Below are 14103 nucleotides of genomic sequence, written 5' to 3'. Positions count from 1 at the left end.
TCTTATTCGACGTGCCTAGTACATTCAGAATCTGAAAAAGTTGAAACAAGCTCACGTTTTGGTCAGCCAGTGCCTGGCTGTAGAGCTGTCTAATCACTTTTGCACTACTTGCATGTGGCGCCCCCTCTCCCGCTGGTGGTTGCCAAGTTCTCCTACTTCTCCTGGGACCACAAGAAAAATGTTAAGATTGTGACTGGAAGCAGCTCTTCTGCTATGTATGAACCAGAAGCACTCAGAAAAATGGGTAAACAGATGATCAAGCACAGTCCTGTGCTTAGTCATTTGAAGCAGAGGGCAAGGGTGTCATTAGACCCATGACGTCTCCATAAACTGTACCTGTCACCTGCCCAATTTTATCACATTGGGGTTTTGTTAGCAATAAAATTAAATTAAAAAGTGTTAAACTGATATTAAAATCCCTTTTTTTGGTAAAACAAAAAAGATGTTAAACATACCTGCTCTGTGGAATGATATTGCACAGAGTAGTCCCTTACTTCCTCTTTGAAAGTCCCCCACCTATGCTGTCTGTTCCTCCCTCATCCAGGTGCCTCCTTGGCAAGATGAACACTAAAGGATGCACCCGTGCATGCACTCCTGGGCCAGACTGCGTACATCCATAAACACACACAGCCAGGGCTGGTTGGGACAAAAATGTGGCCCTGGACTTCATCCAGACCAGCCCAGGGCACAACACATCAGGGTAAAGTACATCAGGGCACAGCACATTAGGGCACAAGGCACATCAGGGTACAATACATCAGGGTACAACACACCAGGCCACATCAGGGTACAGTTCACAGCACATCAGGGTACAGAGCCCATCACATCAGTGTACAGGGCACAACACATCAGGGTACAGAGCCCAGAACATTAGGGTACAGCACATTAGGGTACAGGACTTCAGGGTACAGGACATCAGGGCATAGGTCACAGTACATCAGGGCACAACACATCAGGGCACGTCAGGGAACAGAACATCAAGGTACAGGACATCATGGCACAGGATATCGGGGCACATCAGGGCACGGGGCACATCAGGTCACGGGGCACATGGCACATCACGGCACGGGGCGACAATGCACATCGGGGCACATCAGGGCTCGGGGCACATTATGGCACATCAGGGCACATGGCACATTATGGTGCACATAGCACATCAGGGCACTTCAGGGCACGGGGCACATCAGGGCACACTATGGCACATCAGTGCACATGGCACATTATGGGGCACATAGCACATCAGGTCATGGGACCCATCAGGGCAAATGGACATCGGGACATATCAGGGCATGGGGCACCTCAGGGCATGGGACACATGATGGGGCACATTATAGGGCACATCATGGGATCTTACTAGCCAGCATGCAGAGTAGCGCAGGAAGCATCTGTCTGTAATAATTTCTCTCTCTCATGTCACGCAGCGCTGCTCGCTCCCCGGCGGCCCCTCCTCTCTTCTAGTCTATCCCAGATGATCTTACAAGCCAATGGGGATAGACGAGAAGAGAGGAGGGGCTGGCGGGGAGCGAGCAGCGCTGCGTGACATGAGAGAGAGAACTTATTACAGACAGACGCTACTCTGCATGCATCTCGATCTACCTGTCAGGCGCCAGCTGTCAGCAGTTGACGGGTAGATCACCATGCACCATGGATGCGACTGAAACTGTCCCACACTGGACATCAGCCCACCGGAAGCTTCCCGGTATTCCCGATGGCCAGTTCATCCCTGCACACAGCACCAGTAAGCTCCATCATCCCAGGGGTTTGACTGACAACAGCAGAAGCCTACAGTGGGGATCGAAAATTTTGGGCCCCCCAGGTAAAAATGTGTATTAATGTGCATAACAAAGCCAAGGAAAGATGGAAAAATCTCCAAATGGCATCAAATTACAGATTAGACATTCTTATAATATGTCAAAAATTTTTAGATTTCCATCATTTACACTTTCAAAATTACAGAAAACAAATAAATGGCATCTGCAAAAGTTTGGGCACCCTGCAGAGTTAATATCTTGTACTGCCCCCTTTGGCAAGTATCACAGCTTGTAAATGCCTTTTGTAGCCATCCAAGAGTCTTTCAATTCTTGTTTGAGATATCTTTGCCCATTCTTCCTTACAAAAGTGTTCCAGTTCTTTGAGATTTCTGGGCTGTCTGTCACGCACTGCTCTTTTAAGGTCTATCCATAAATTTTCAATAATGTTGAGGAGATTGTGAAGGTCATGGCAAAACCTTCAGTTTACGCCTCTTGATGTAATCCCCCCTGGATTTTGAGGTGTGTTTAGGATCATTATCCATTTGTAGAAGCCATCCTCTTTAACTTTTTAGCTTTTTCACAGATGGCATCAAGTTACCATCCAAAATTTGCTGAAATATTATTGAATCCATTTTTCCTTCTACTCGTGAAATGTTCCCTGTGCCACTGGCTGCAATACAACCCCAAAGCATGATTGATCCACCCCCATGCTTAACAGTTGGACATAGGTGCTTTTCATTAAATTCTGTGCCCTTTCTTCTTCAAACGTACCTTTGCTCATTCCAGCCAAAAAGTTCTATTTTAACCTCATCGGTCTACAGAACTTGTTTCCAAAATGCCTCAGGCTTGTCTATATGTTCACTTGCAAAGTTCAAACGCTGATTTTTGTGGTGAGGACGTAGAAGAGGTTTTCTTCTCATGACTCTTCCATGAAGACCATATTTTTACAAGTATCTCTTTATAGTGGAATAGTGTACCACAACTCCAGTGTCTGCCAGATCTTTCTGGAGGGATCGTGCAGTCAAACGTGGGTTTTGAATTGCTTTTCTCACAATCCTGCGAGCTGTTCTGTCTGATATTTTTTTTGGTCTCCCAGATCTTGCTTTAACTTCCACTGTTCCTGATGACTGCCATTTCTTAATTACATTCCGAACAGAGGATATTGACATCTGAAAACGCGTTGCTATCTTATAGCCTTCTCCAGCTTTGTGAGCGTCAACTATTTTCAGTTTCAGTTTTCTAGACAACTGCTTAGAAGAACCCATGGTGCTGATTGTTGGGGCAAGGCCAGATGAGTCTGGCCATTTAAAACCTTTGAGATTGACATCACCTGGTCTTCCCAGACAATGATTGAGAACAATCCATGACACTGGCAGGTCTCAGCTTTGCAAAGGGGGCAGTGCATGTTATAAATTCTGCAGGTTGCCCAAACTTTTGCAGACGCCATTTTTTTGTTTTCTGTAATTTTGAAAGTGTAAATGATGGAAATAAAATCTAACTTTTTTTGATATATTATAAGAATGTCTAATCTGTAATTTGATGCCATTTGGAGATTTTTTCATCTTTCCTTGGCTTTTTTATGCACTATGTGACAGAGCGAGGCTCTGTCCCTATGAAATTGGAGGAAAACGAGACGCAGACACAGAGTTTGCATATCTCCAGCCCTGTGTCTGGGTCTTGATGTTAACGAGCAGGGTGTGTGCCCAGCTGCATATAAGCCATATAAATGAAGGGCTGTTGGTGTAGGATGGGGGAGTGTGAGCAGCTTGCTGAAGAGTGGTTTGTCCTGTGGGAGACTGTAGTCCGTGTAAGGGACTGGGAAAGGCTGACAACCTTGAGAGTCAGGAAGACTAAGGAAGTCGGTGAGTCCAGGGGCTGGAAAGAGTTGACAAATCTGTTGGGAGCAAGCAGAGGAACTGTTGACAATTGAGAGCCAGGTGGCTTGGTATGTTCATTTGTGTGCTGAATGAATTTAAACCCCTGCGTGGGATTACTGGATGAACTTATATTTTGTTTTCTTATAATAAACGTGGGCTACCAGGCCCTTAACCATAAACCGCCTGCCTGATGTAGACTAAAACGTGCATCTACCAATTGAGTTTAATCACCCCGAACATTACAAGTGGTGTTCGAATGCGGGCATGTAGACGGTGGAATCCGGGTCCTTGCTCCATGGTGAGTCGCATCAGGAACTACTGCTAGCTGTGTGTGGCAGCCAGGCGAACAGCATTGCGTATACGTTTATTTGATGGACTGTGTTGCATGCAGGTTGTGTACCTGTGAAGGAAGAATTAAACATCAGATTTTTTTTTTTTCCTTTCTCTGCTGAGAACTGTTACAAGCTGCTGTGTGCATGTGATTGCAAGGATGAGGCAGTCAAAAAGCAAGAAGTTCATGTTTAATCACGTTAAAGAGGATGTTGTTCCTGGCAGCCTGAGCCCAAAGGTGCCACAGCATGACGCAAGGAGGCCTCTGCGCTGCATCCGTTGTAGTGAGTGGGGACATGCTGTTGCCCATTGCCCCTTGTCACAGGAATGTTTGTGGAATAACCAAGCTGGATGGGAGGTTGATGAATTCTGGAGCTCATCTACTAATGATTGTGATCAGCTGTGTCCTCAGAAGTGGTATCCAATGGCAACGAGTGAGAGCCAGTCATGGAGGAGATGCCAAGAAGTGAGCTCAGCATGGTCTGAGAAGATGTCTCCACCTTGTAGGACCAGTAAAAAGGGGCCAGTGACATGTGAGACAGCGAATGAATGGTTCAAGCGGAATCGCAAAGAGTCGGGTGCACTGCAAGGGGCTGAGATCTTGGCCTCTGACTATGTGCAACCCATGCTGCCTACAGAGGAGGTGGGAGACTTCCTTGTAAGATTTGAAAAAGTTGCTGTAAAGAGAAAATGGCCTAGGGACCGGTGGCCAAAACTGCTGCAAACCTTATTGCGGATAGAGTTCCGGTCGGTTTACCATTTGATGGATGGGGGCCAGGATGACTATCGCAAGTTTAAAGAGGAAATCCTTCTTAGAGGAGAGTTCCATCGTATCATGGGCCGCCAGCAATGCTCCAGGATGGGAGAAGTGTCGCCGGAAGTCCTAGGAATTGGAAATCCAGAGAAACGTAAGGTTTTCTGTCATGGCCACTTAGGCAAAGGGGTCAGTCCAGAAAGGAGAGTATATCAGCCTGAATCCTGCATGAGGTATAGCCAACCAGCTTTGGAGCGCAAGTCTGCAGTTACCCCTAGCAACAAGGATCTTGTGTTACCTACAGGGGGCGTCAGTGGGTCCAGAAAGGCTGCAGTTTTGCTCCCTGGCCACATGGGGGAGTCAGCCTGTGGAGACACCACACCAGTGAGACAACGCACTCAAGTGAAGGCTATGACATCAGCTGCAGGAACTGGTAAGACTGTTTCAGTTTATGATGCTGAATCCAGTGAAGTGGGAGTATGTCCAGTGGGGAGATCCACAGTACAATCGGACATAGACTTTCTGCATTGTGCTACCCAGAGCAGTGGGGAGGCGCAGCGTAAAGCCCAACTAGACGTAGGGCTAAAGACTGAAAAGGACATGGGGACTTTGCATATGCCTGCTATGATCCAGCAGATGGCTGGGAAAATTGAGCTAGGGGTGACCAAAACAGTGCTGGTACCATGTTCCCTAGTGACAGCTGCTGCAGGGTTGCCCAGGGAAACTTCCAAGGAGCTTGCAGTGTTGGAGCAGAGAGTTTCCCAGGTCAGCTATGGAGCTGCCCAAATAGGCAAAAGTGCCCCTTTACAGAGAGCGGGTGCTGTGAAGAGTTGCTCAGAGGTTATGGTGGCTCATAGACAACCCACAAAAGCAGTAGTTATGTCTACACATAATGAGAATATTGAGGGTCATGCTGACAATAGTGTTGGCCAAAGTAATGTGATTGGTGATTATGATGCTGAAAAATGTGTTAACTGTAATGTTATGACTGAGCCGCACAGTGAGAGAGTGTGGGCGCAGCCCCACAACCCTATGTGTAGCCCAGTGGGCAAGGGGTTAATTCAGCCTGCAAAAGTTGAGTATACAAAGCTGGATGTGTCTGTAGTGCCACCAGAAAAAGGTGTTCAAAATGGTGTGCTGCACCAAGCTTTAGGTGATGAAGCATCACCCCAATGCAACGTTGATAAAAGTGTGGTGTCACAAAATGATGTATATAGAAGTGAGGAATGTGCAGTTAAAGCTAATGAATCCCAGGTTTCTGTGCGGCTTTCTACAGCAGGTGATGCAACGCTGTGGAACGCCCATGGTGGAACCACAATGGACTGGGACAGCTGGGCCAAACAATTGCTAGCCATGCTGGGTAAGGCTAGCTTAAATAACAAGGGTGTGGACACAACTGCTATGCCAGACAGGGGGATCGCAGAGCCGCTGGTGGTTGAGGGCGTCCTGGTCCCTGCAAAGGTTGCTGCCCTCCCCTCTGAAGAAACAGTTCAGGGCACTGGCATCGCAGATGTGTTGTCCACAGCTCCACAGCTAAATGATATTGAGTATCAAAGTGATAGTGTGACTTGTAATGACCTGCAGAGGCTCACCAACACTGGTGCAGAAGGGATAAGTGTGAGACATGTGTCTGACAGCTCTCCAGGGGAGCAACAAGCTGTGATGATGGGTACCTCCAAGGAGGATGAGGTCTCTTCAAATGTCTCACCCTCTCAACCTGCAGTCGCTGAGCCCCTCCATGTCTTGGACAGGGTAAAAGACCCTAGAAAGTTCTGTTGTTTAGACATGGGATGTTTAGAGATGACAGAAACCTTACTGGAAATGCTAGAGTTGGTAAAAATGAACTTGCTGTATACTTGGGTATCTCCACCGCAGTTGGACCAGGTGGTGCTGCGTAGCACCAATGGGTGGAGCCAAGTGGTACAGGCAGTGCTGGGAAACCTTGACCAACAGTGGAATTGGTGGGACCAATGGTTACCCATTTGGCACAGGATCTCCAGATTCTCTGTGAGCGTACTTCTAGTTATTGATTGGTATGGAAGGCACACGAGAGAACTGCTTGAGATATCAGAGGTCTCTCCGTCTGATGCGGTGACTAGAAACATCTCTGCTGGTGTGGTCCGAGGTGTGGCGGAGCAGTTGTCAGTAGAGGGCGCAGATACTGCCTTACCCGCTAGGCCTCATGAGAAAGAACGGCCCAGAATGGACTCGGCAGTAGCAGAGATGCTTTCTGTCACTGGCCCAGAGGTACAAGTTAAGGTGCCTGGAGACACTGTGGAAGAAAGTGTTAATATTGGTTGCCATAACAATGTAATGTGTATACCTGAAAAAAATGGTTTATGCTTAGGTCAGGGTAGTTTGTTAGAACAGGTACCCATGGAGTGTTGGACAACGGGTGAGATGGAGCTGTGCTATGGTCCCGTCGGATGTAGTCCCTCCTCAGGTCTTCTTCTAACAAACACTGAATTGGAAAGCTGTGATCTGTTAAGAGTTCGTTCTGTAAACAATGATTTGGTTGCAGTGGGTACCAAGAGAAACTGTTTTAAACCTGAAATACCGATGGTGAAGGGTAAAATGGGTATTTGTAAGGTGAAAGGAGGGCTCAAGGAAGGCAGAGTTCCCCCAAGAAAAGTGAATAAGCCCAGGGACCCCAAAAGAAGAGGAAGGCTGAGTATAGGAAAATATAGGAACCTGTTAAGATCCAGGGGGGAATGTTCCTGGAAGCGCACCCGGAAAAAAGGTTGGGCCTACGTGGCTGACAGCCAGCACAGAGGTGTCCCAACCATCATGATGGGTGCTGGTGTTCCTCCCTCCGGATCGAAACAAAGGGGGGGGATATGTGACAGAGCGAGGCTCTGTCCCTATGAAATTGGAGGAAAACGAGACGCAGACACAGAGTTTGCATATCTCCAGCCCTGTGTCTGGGTCTTGATGTTAACGAGCAGGGTGTGTGCCCAGCTGCATATAAGCCATATAAATGAAGGGCTGTTGGTGTAGGATGGGGGAGTGTGAGCAGCTTGCTGAAGAGTGGTTTGTCCTGTGGGAGACTGTAGTCCGTGTAAGGGACTGGGAAAGGCTGACAACCTTGAGAGTCAGGAAGACTAAGGAAGTCGGTGAGTCCAGGGGCTGGAAAGAGTTGACAAATCTGTTGGGAGCAAGCAGAGGAACTGTTGACAATTGAGAGCCAGGTGGCTTGGTATGTTCATTTGTGTGCTGAATGAATTTAAACCCCTGCGTGGGATTACTGGATGAACTTATATTTTGCTTTCTTATAATAAACGTGGGCTACCAGGCCCTTAACCATAAACCGCCTGCCTGATGTAGACTAAAACGTGCATCTACCAATTGAGTTTAATCACCCCGAACATTACAACATTAATACACATTTTTACCTGGGGTGCCCAAACTTTCGATCCCCACTGTATGTCTCTCGCTGCTCTCAGTGTCTCTTGTGAGACCAGAAAGTTAGAGGAGCAGTGCTGCAGCCAAGAGAGCATTGGAGTAAGGTAAGTGTTTAGGGATGAGGATGGGTAGGAGTAGTAGTGGTGAGTTTTTTGTTTACCTTAACAGAGAAAATGCATGCTGCTTTAGAACGACTTAAATATGAGTTTAACCACTTGCTGACCAGCCACCGCCAATATACTGCAGCAGGTTGGCTCTCCTGGGCTAATCGACGTTGGTTGCTTTAAGAGAGATAGGGGGCATTTGCTCGCCCATGGCGCGATGCTGGAGCCAATGCACGTAGCCGGCCGCCGCAATGTCTGCCAGCCACCCACGATCGCTCCACAGAGAGCCAGATTGGGGATCTCTGTGTGGAAACACAGATCCCCGTTCTGACAAGGGAGTAGAGAGTGATCAGGAATGGTGATCTCTCTCCTCCTCCAATCAGTCCCATCCCCCCACAGTTAAGAACACTTCCCTAGGGAACACTTAACCCCTTGATTGCCCCCTAGTGTTAACCCCTTCCCTGCCAGTGACATTTATAGCACGTATTGCTGTATAAATGCCAATGGTCCCAAAAAAGTGTCAAAAGTGTCCCATCTGTCCTCCGCAATGTCGTAGTCCCGCTAAAAAAAAAATGGCAGATCACCGCCATTACTAGTAAAAAAATAAATAAAAATGCCATAAATCTATCCCCTATTTTATAGACGCTATAACTTTAGCGCAAACCAATCAATATATGCTTACTGCAATTTTTTTATCAAAAATATGTAGAATACATATTGGCCTAAACTGATGAAGACATTTGTGTTTTTTTATTTTTCTTTATATTTATTATAGCAAAAAGTAAAATATTGTTTTTGTTTTCAAAATTGTTAGCCTTTTTATGTTTTTAGCGCAAAAAAAAAAAAAAAAAAGTAGAGGTGATCAAATACCACCAGAAGGAAGCTCTATTTGTGAGAAAAAAAGGACATAAAATTTGTTTGGGTAAAACTTTGCACGAGTTGTCAGTTAAAGCGACGCAGTACCGTATTGCAAAAAATGACCTAATCATTAAGGGGATAAATCCGGGGGCGTGACCGGATGGAGAAGGAGGAAGACGTGTATGAGTGAGTGAACGAACGTCCCGCCTCGCTCTCCCCCTCCACGCTGGAAGCGGACCGCAACGAGCCGCAATGAACAGCGTCTCCCCTCGCTGACCCGCCGACCCTCCATGCTGCCAACAGGTCGGATGATGGATACAGAGATCGGCGTTTAGCCGATCGGATGATCAGGTACCCCCCTCTGCTTACACCCATGCTATGTAGCAGTGAAAGCGCTCCGTAGGAGTCCCGATGGAGGTGGGCAGGCTCTCTCTCTGATTGCCACCGAAACCCTAGAGTGTATTCTGGAGAACGAGATCAACGAAGGGAGGTGGAGACTACACTACAGCTATGTGCAGCAGAGGAAAGATATAACGGGAGACATCACTCGGACAAACGCATGGAACTGGTGAGAGTAAATACTGCCATCTAGGGTGGTGAGCCTGAACTGTTATGTGATCTATGATTCAGATATTGTATACAGGAGATGGAAGATGGATTATTTTTATTAACCATTACCGTGGGTAAACCTTCCTGATGGTTGTTTTCTTATTGTTTTAACCCTGAAAGAGCTTTTTGCTAATGAGAAGATTGAGAACTGTAAAAAAAAAAAAAAAAAAATTTTTTGGAAGAGACTCTTTACTTGCTCTAAAGTGCCTGTTTAAACGTACCGGTTGTCACAGGGGCTACCGAGGTCTCGGCATAGCTCAGAGTTTACAGTATAGAGTGCAAAACTGCGCAGTATGTGCCTTTTCATCCTGTGGTTCTCCTTTTCTCCCGCCCCTTGATGAGAGAGTCTGCCAGTAATCTTTTCTGTGTAAACCTCCTTTGTATGAAGATGTCTTTAATGACTTAACACTCAAACCTAAGAACGTCCTGCATATAAGAGTATTGGGAAGTAGGAGAAGGGAAGAAGAAAAGGAAAAGGAAAAGGAGAGAAATTTTTTTCTTAAAGGGACTTTAACCCGCTCTGAAGTGGTAACGTATATAGGCCATTTAGACAGGCTGGAGTTGGAACTGTCTTGATCCTTTTGGGAATTTTAGAAGTACAATTCTGTGCTGTGTGTGCTCTTCAATTCCTAGGACTCCTTCCTTTTGTCTCACCCCAGGGTGAGAGTGAAATTAAATATACACATATTTTCTGGGGACACTATTGTTGAGTAAAATAAAGTTACCATGCCATCACATCGAGCAACTAAAGCCAGTCAAGCAGCTGCAGCCGCAAAATTAGAAAAATATGCCCACAATCCAGGTCAGGGGCCTAGTCAGACTTCCCCAAAGGGTCCGCAACAGGGACAGCAACCCCAGGCTAATAGGTTATCAGGAATCAAAGGTACTAGGAAAAGCCAAGGGCTAAGCCAGTCTCAAATGGCTTTGGAGGAAAAGGAGGGAAGAGCTGACTCTGAGGGTCATGCTAAGGATGTGAGTTTGGAGGGGGCAACTGGCTCATCGGAGGAGGGTCTGCGGGGAGGACTCGAACCAGAACCAGAACCGGAGCCAACACTAAGGGAGGTTTTGATGACAGTCAACCTCTGTAGAGAATCCCTGGGAGGAATGAGCACCCAACTCATTTCTATTCAGGAGGAACTATCGCATACTAGACAGGACATCCAAAGGATTCAGGACAGGACCACAGCCCTTGAGGAGCGGCTGGGCCGGGTTGAAGATGATCTGGCCCCCTGGATAAGGGAATTTAGGCTAATGCAAGAACAGCTAACAAAACAGGATAACAAATTAGACGAAATAGAAAACAGGATGAGGAGGAAAAACATTCGGATAGTAGGCCTGCCAGAAAACTGTGAAGGTTCAGACTCTATAGCCTTCCTGGAGAAATGGCTCAGGGATATGTTTGGTCAGGACAATTTTTCTCCATTGTTTTCTATTGAAAGGGCACACAGAGTTCCCTCAAGACCTCCTCAGATGGGTGCCCTTCCAAGACCATTTCTGGCCAAGTTACTGTTTTTTAAGGATAAAGAGACTATCACCCGTAAAGCGAGGGATAGGGGTAAGATCGTATATAATGGTTCGCGTGTGTCGATCTTCCCGGATTACTCCCCAGACCTTCAAAGAAGGAGAGCTAAATTTGGAGAAGTTAAAAGGAAGCTCCGCCAAATGGACATGGCTTATGCGTTACTATACCCAGCAAGATTACGGATAAATGCCCCTGAAGGGACTATAATTTTTGACAACCCTGGGGGCGTGGAAGAGTGGTTGGAGTCCCACCCCCGGAGACTTTAGTAGTGATGGACTTTTTTCTTTTCTCCCTTTCCCCCCCCCTTTTTTTTCCATCCCCCCCTCTATGTTTTTTGGGAGGGGGGGAGGAATGTGGATTTAAATGTGATCTTTTTTTTTTCTTGGTGTAGGTTGTTTGGTTTGGGAAAGGGGGGAGGGGGGAGGAGGGAGAGCTGAGGGAGGCGGGGGTCATGTACGTCCCCCCTCTGGTTGGAGGGGGCGGCGGGGTCCTCGCCTCCTTTATAAGTGGGGTAATATTCTTGTTCTGAGATTTTGGTGGGGAGGGGAGGGGTGGGGCGGGAGGGTGGGTAGGTAACAAGGTTTAGTAAAATATGTGGAGTGATTCACAGGCAAGGTGTGTATGGGAAGGTCACAGAAGAAGCCCCCAGGTGATGCCTAATGAGGCGATGGGAGAAGTGTGTGATGAAGGTGAATGGTATGGGTGGAGAGAAAGAAGCTTATGGTGTTCAAAGTTTGATTGGCAGGTGGGAGAAGTGTGGAAGAGGATTGTTTTTGTAAGTAGAGCATTATATAGAGCACAATTATTTATAACGAAACAAAGGGTAAAGACTTATTACATAAGAGAGAATAACAAAGGAGGGTCACGAGGATATGCACCTATAAGGAAACAATGGTTGAAAGCTTATTATATTAAAGGGAATAACAAAGATGAGTTATACACACTAGTTTTTAGGTATTGTCACTGTAATTAGTAATGAGTGAACGCACTATATTAGAAGGAAGAGGTCTTACTTTGCATTCTTGGAATGTTAGAGGGATGGGGGACCTGAAGAAGAGGAAGGCAGTTAAGCTATCAGCTATGTCCCACGGAGCAATGCTTCTTTTTCTCCAGGAGACACATTTTACAAAAACCACCACTACACAGTTGGGGTGGGGGGAATATCATATCCAATACCATTCGTGTCATACCTCCTTTTCTAGGGGGGTTAGTATTTTTATTAAAAGGGGGGTTTCATTTAACTGTCTCCAGGTGAAGATAGATGAACAAGGAAGGTATATTTTTCTATATGGTACTTTAGAGGGAAAGACTTTGATTCTGGCCAATGTTTACATACCACCACCAGCCACTATGGATATTTTATATGACCTGGTTGAATTTGTGGTGGACAAACCGGAAGTCCCACTGATAGTGATGGGAGATTTTAACATGGTCATGGATAAAATATTGGATAGATTCCCTAACAGGAGGGCTCAGCAAAGGGGTATAAGTGAGAGTCGCTTGTCACAGTTCTTGGGAGAAATGGGTCTGAAGGACCTCTGGAGACTCCAGAATCCAAAATCTCGAACCTTCTCGTGTCTTTCCACCTCATACTCAACCCTGTCGAGGATAGATATGAATATGGGGAACGATGAGGCGGTAGCATTAATAAAAAAAATAAGCTATATGCCAAAAAGTCTATCGGATCACTCAGCAATAAAGAGCTTCTTGGATATAGGAGAGAGAAGTCAGTGAAAGGGGTGGAGATTCAGCCCTATTTGGTTGGAGCTTATGAGGGGACCAAAGGAAGTACTGAGCTCACTTAAAGAATTTATAAATTTGAACACAGGTTCAGCCCCGACAGGGATGGTATGGGATGCATTAAAGGCCTATCTCCGAGGTCTTTTAATACAACAGATGTCTAAAATTCAAAAACAGTCTGGGGAAAGGGAAGAGAATGCCTCAAGGAGTGTGGTAAATTTAGAAATTCAGTATATTAAAAATCCAACATTAGATAACCAGGGAAAATGGATGAAAGCGCAGCAGGAATATCGTCATATAATGCTAGAGAAGGCCGAAAATAAATTTTTATTTCAGAAACAACTAGTATTTGGAGAAGGGGAAAGGGTAGGTCGGATGCTAGCATACTTGGTGAAAACAAATTCTCTTCCATCCACGGTACCCAGGATTAGTATGGCGGAAGGTAGGATATCCACTAATAAATCAGATATTTTAGAGAGATTTAGAGCGTACTATGAGGACCTATATCAATCCAACCAGGCCGAGATGAGGGAGGAAATGGATACATTCTTCAGCCCGCTGGCTATTCCACATCTTTCGAAAGAAGATGGAGATATGCTAGATGGTCCTGTAACAATTGAAGAGATTCGGCGTATAGTACAAGAAATGGCAGGACAGAAAGCCCCAGGCCCAGATGGCCTTCCAGTGGAGGTCTACCGTCACTTTGGGGAGGTACTAATCCCAGAGCTCCTAAAAGTCCTTAACTGGGCGGTAGAAGCAGGAGAACTACCTCCCTCAATGAGAGAATCAAATATAATAGTGTTGCCAAAGGAAAACAAGGACCCTCTTGCCCCTTCATCATATAGACCTATCTCCCTGTTGAACCTGGACGTAAAGATCTTAGCTAAGGTCTTGGCAAATAGATTGAACAGAGTGATAGGGAAAATTATTCACCCGGATCAATCAGGATTTATTCCTGGGAGATCCACAAATACAAATATAAGACGGGTTTTCTTGAACCTTCAGATACCCGTGGATGGAGATGGCCAGAGAGCTGTTTTATCCTTGGACGCTGCTAAAGCCTTTGATACACTAGAGTGGAGATACCTGTGGAGAGTCTTGAGAGAATATAAGGTGGGCCCGGTATTCATAAAATGGGTTAAAATGTTATATAGAT

This window comes from Lithobates pipiens, unplaced genomic scaffold, assembly GCF_037356315.1.
Source record: "Lithobates pipiens isolate NorthernLeopardFrog02 unplaced genomic scaffold, aLitPip1_a1.2 Scaffold_192, whole genome shotgun sequence".
Classification (NCBI taxonomy): Eukaryota; Metazoa; Chordata; class Amphibia; order Anura; family Ranidae; genus Lithobates; species Lithobates pipiens.
This window is presented reverse-complemented; position numbering follows the sequence as displayed.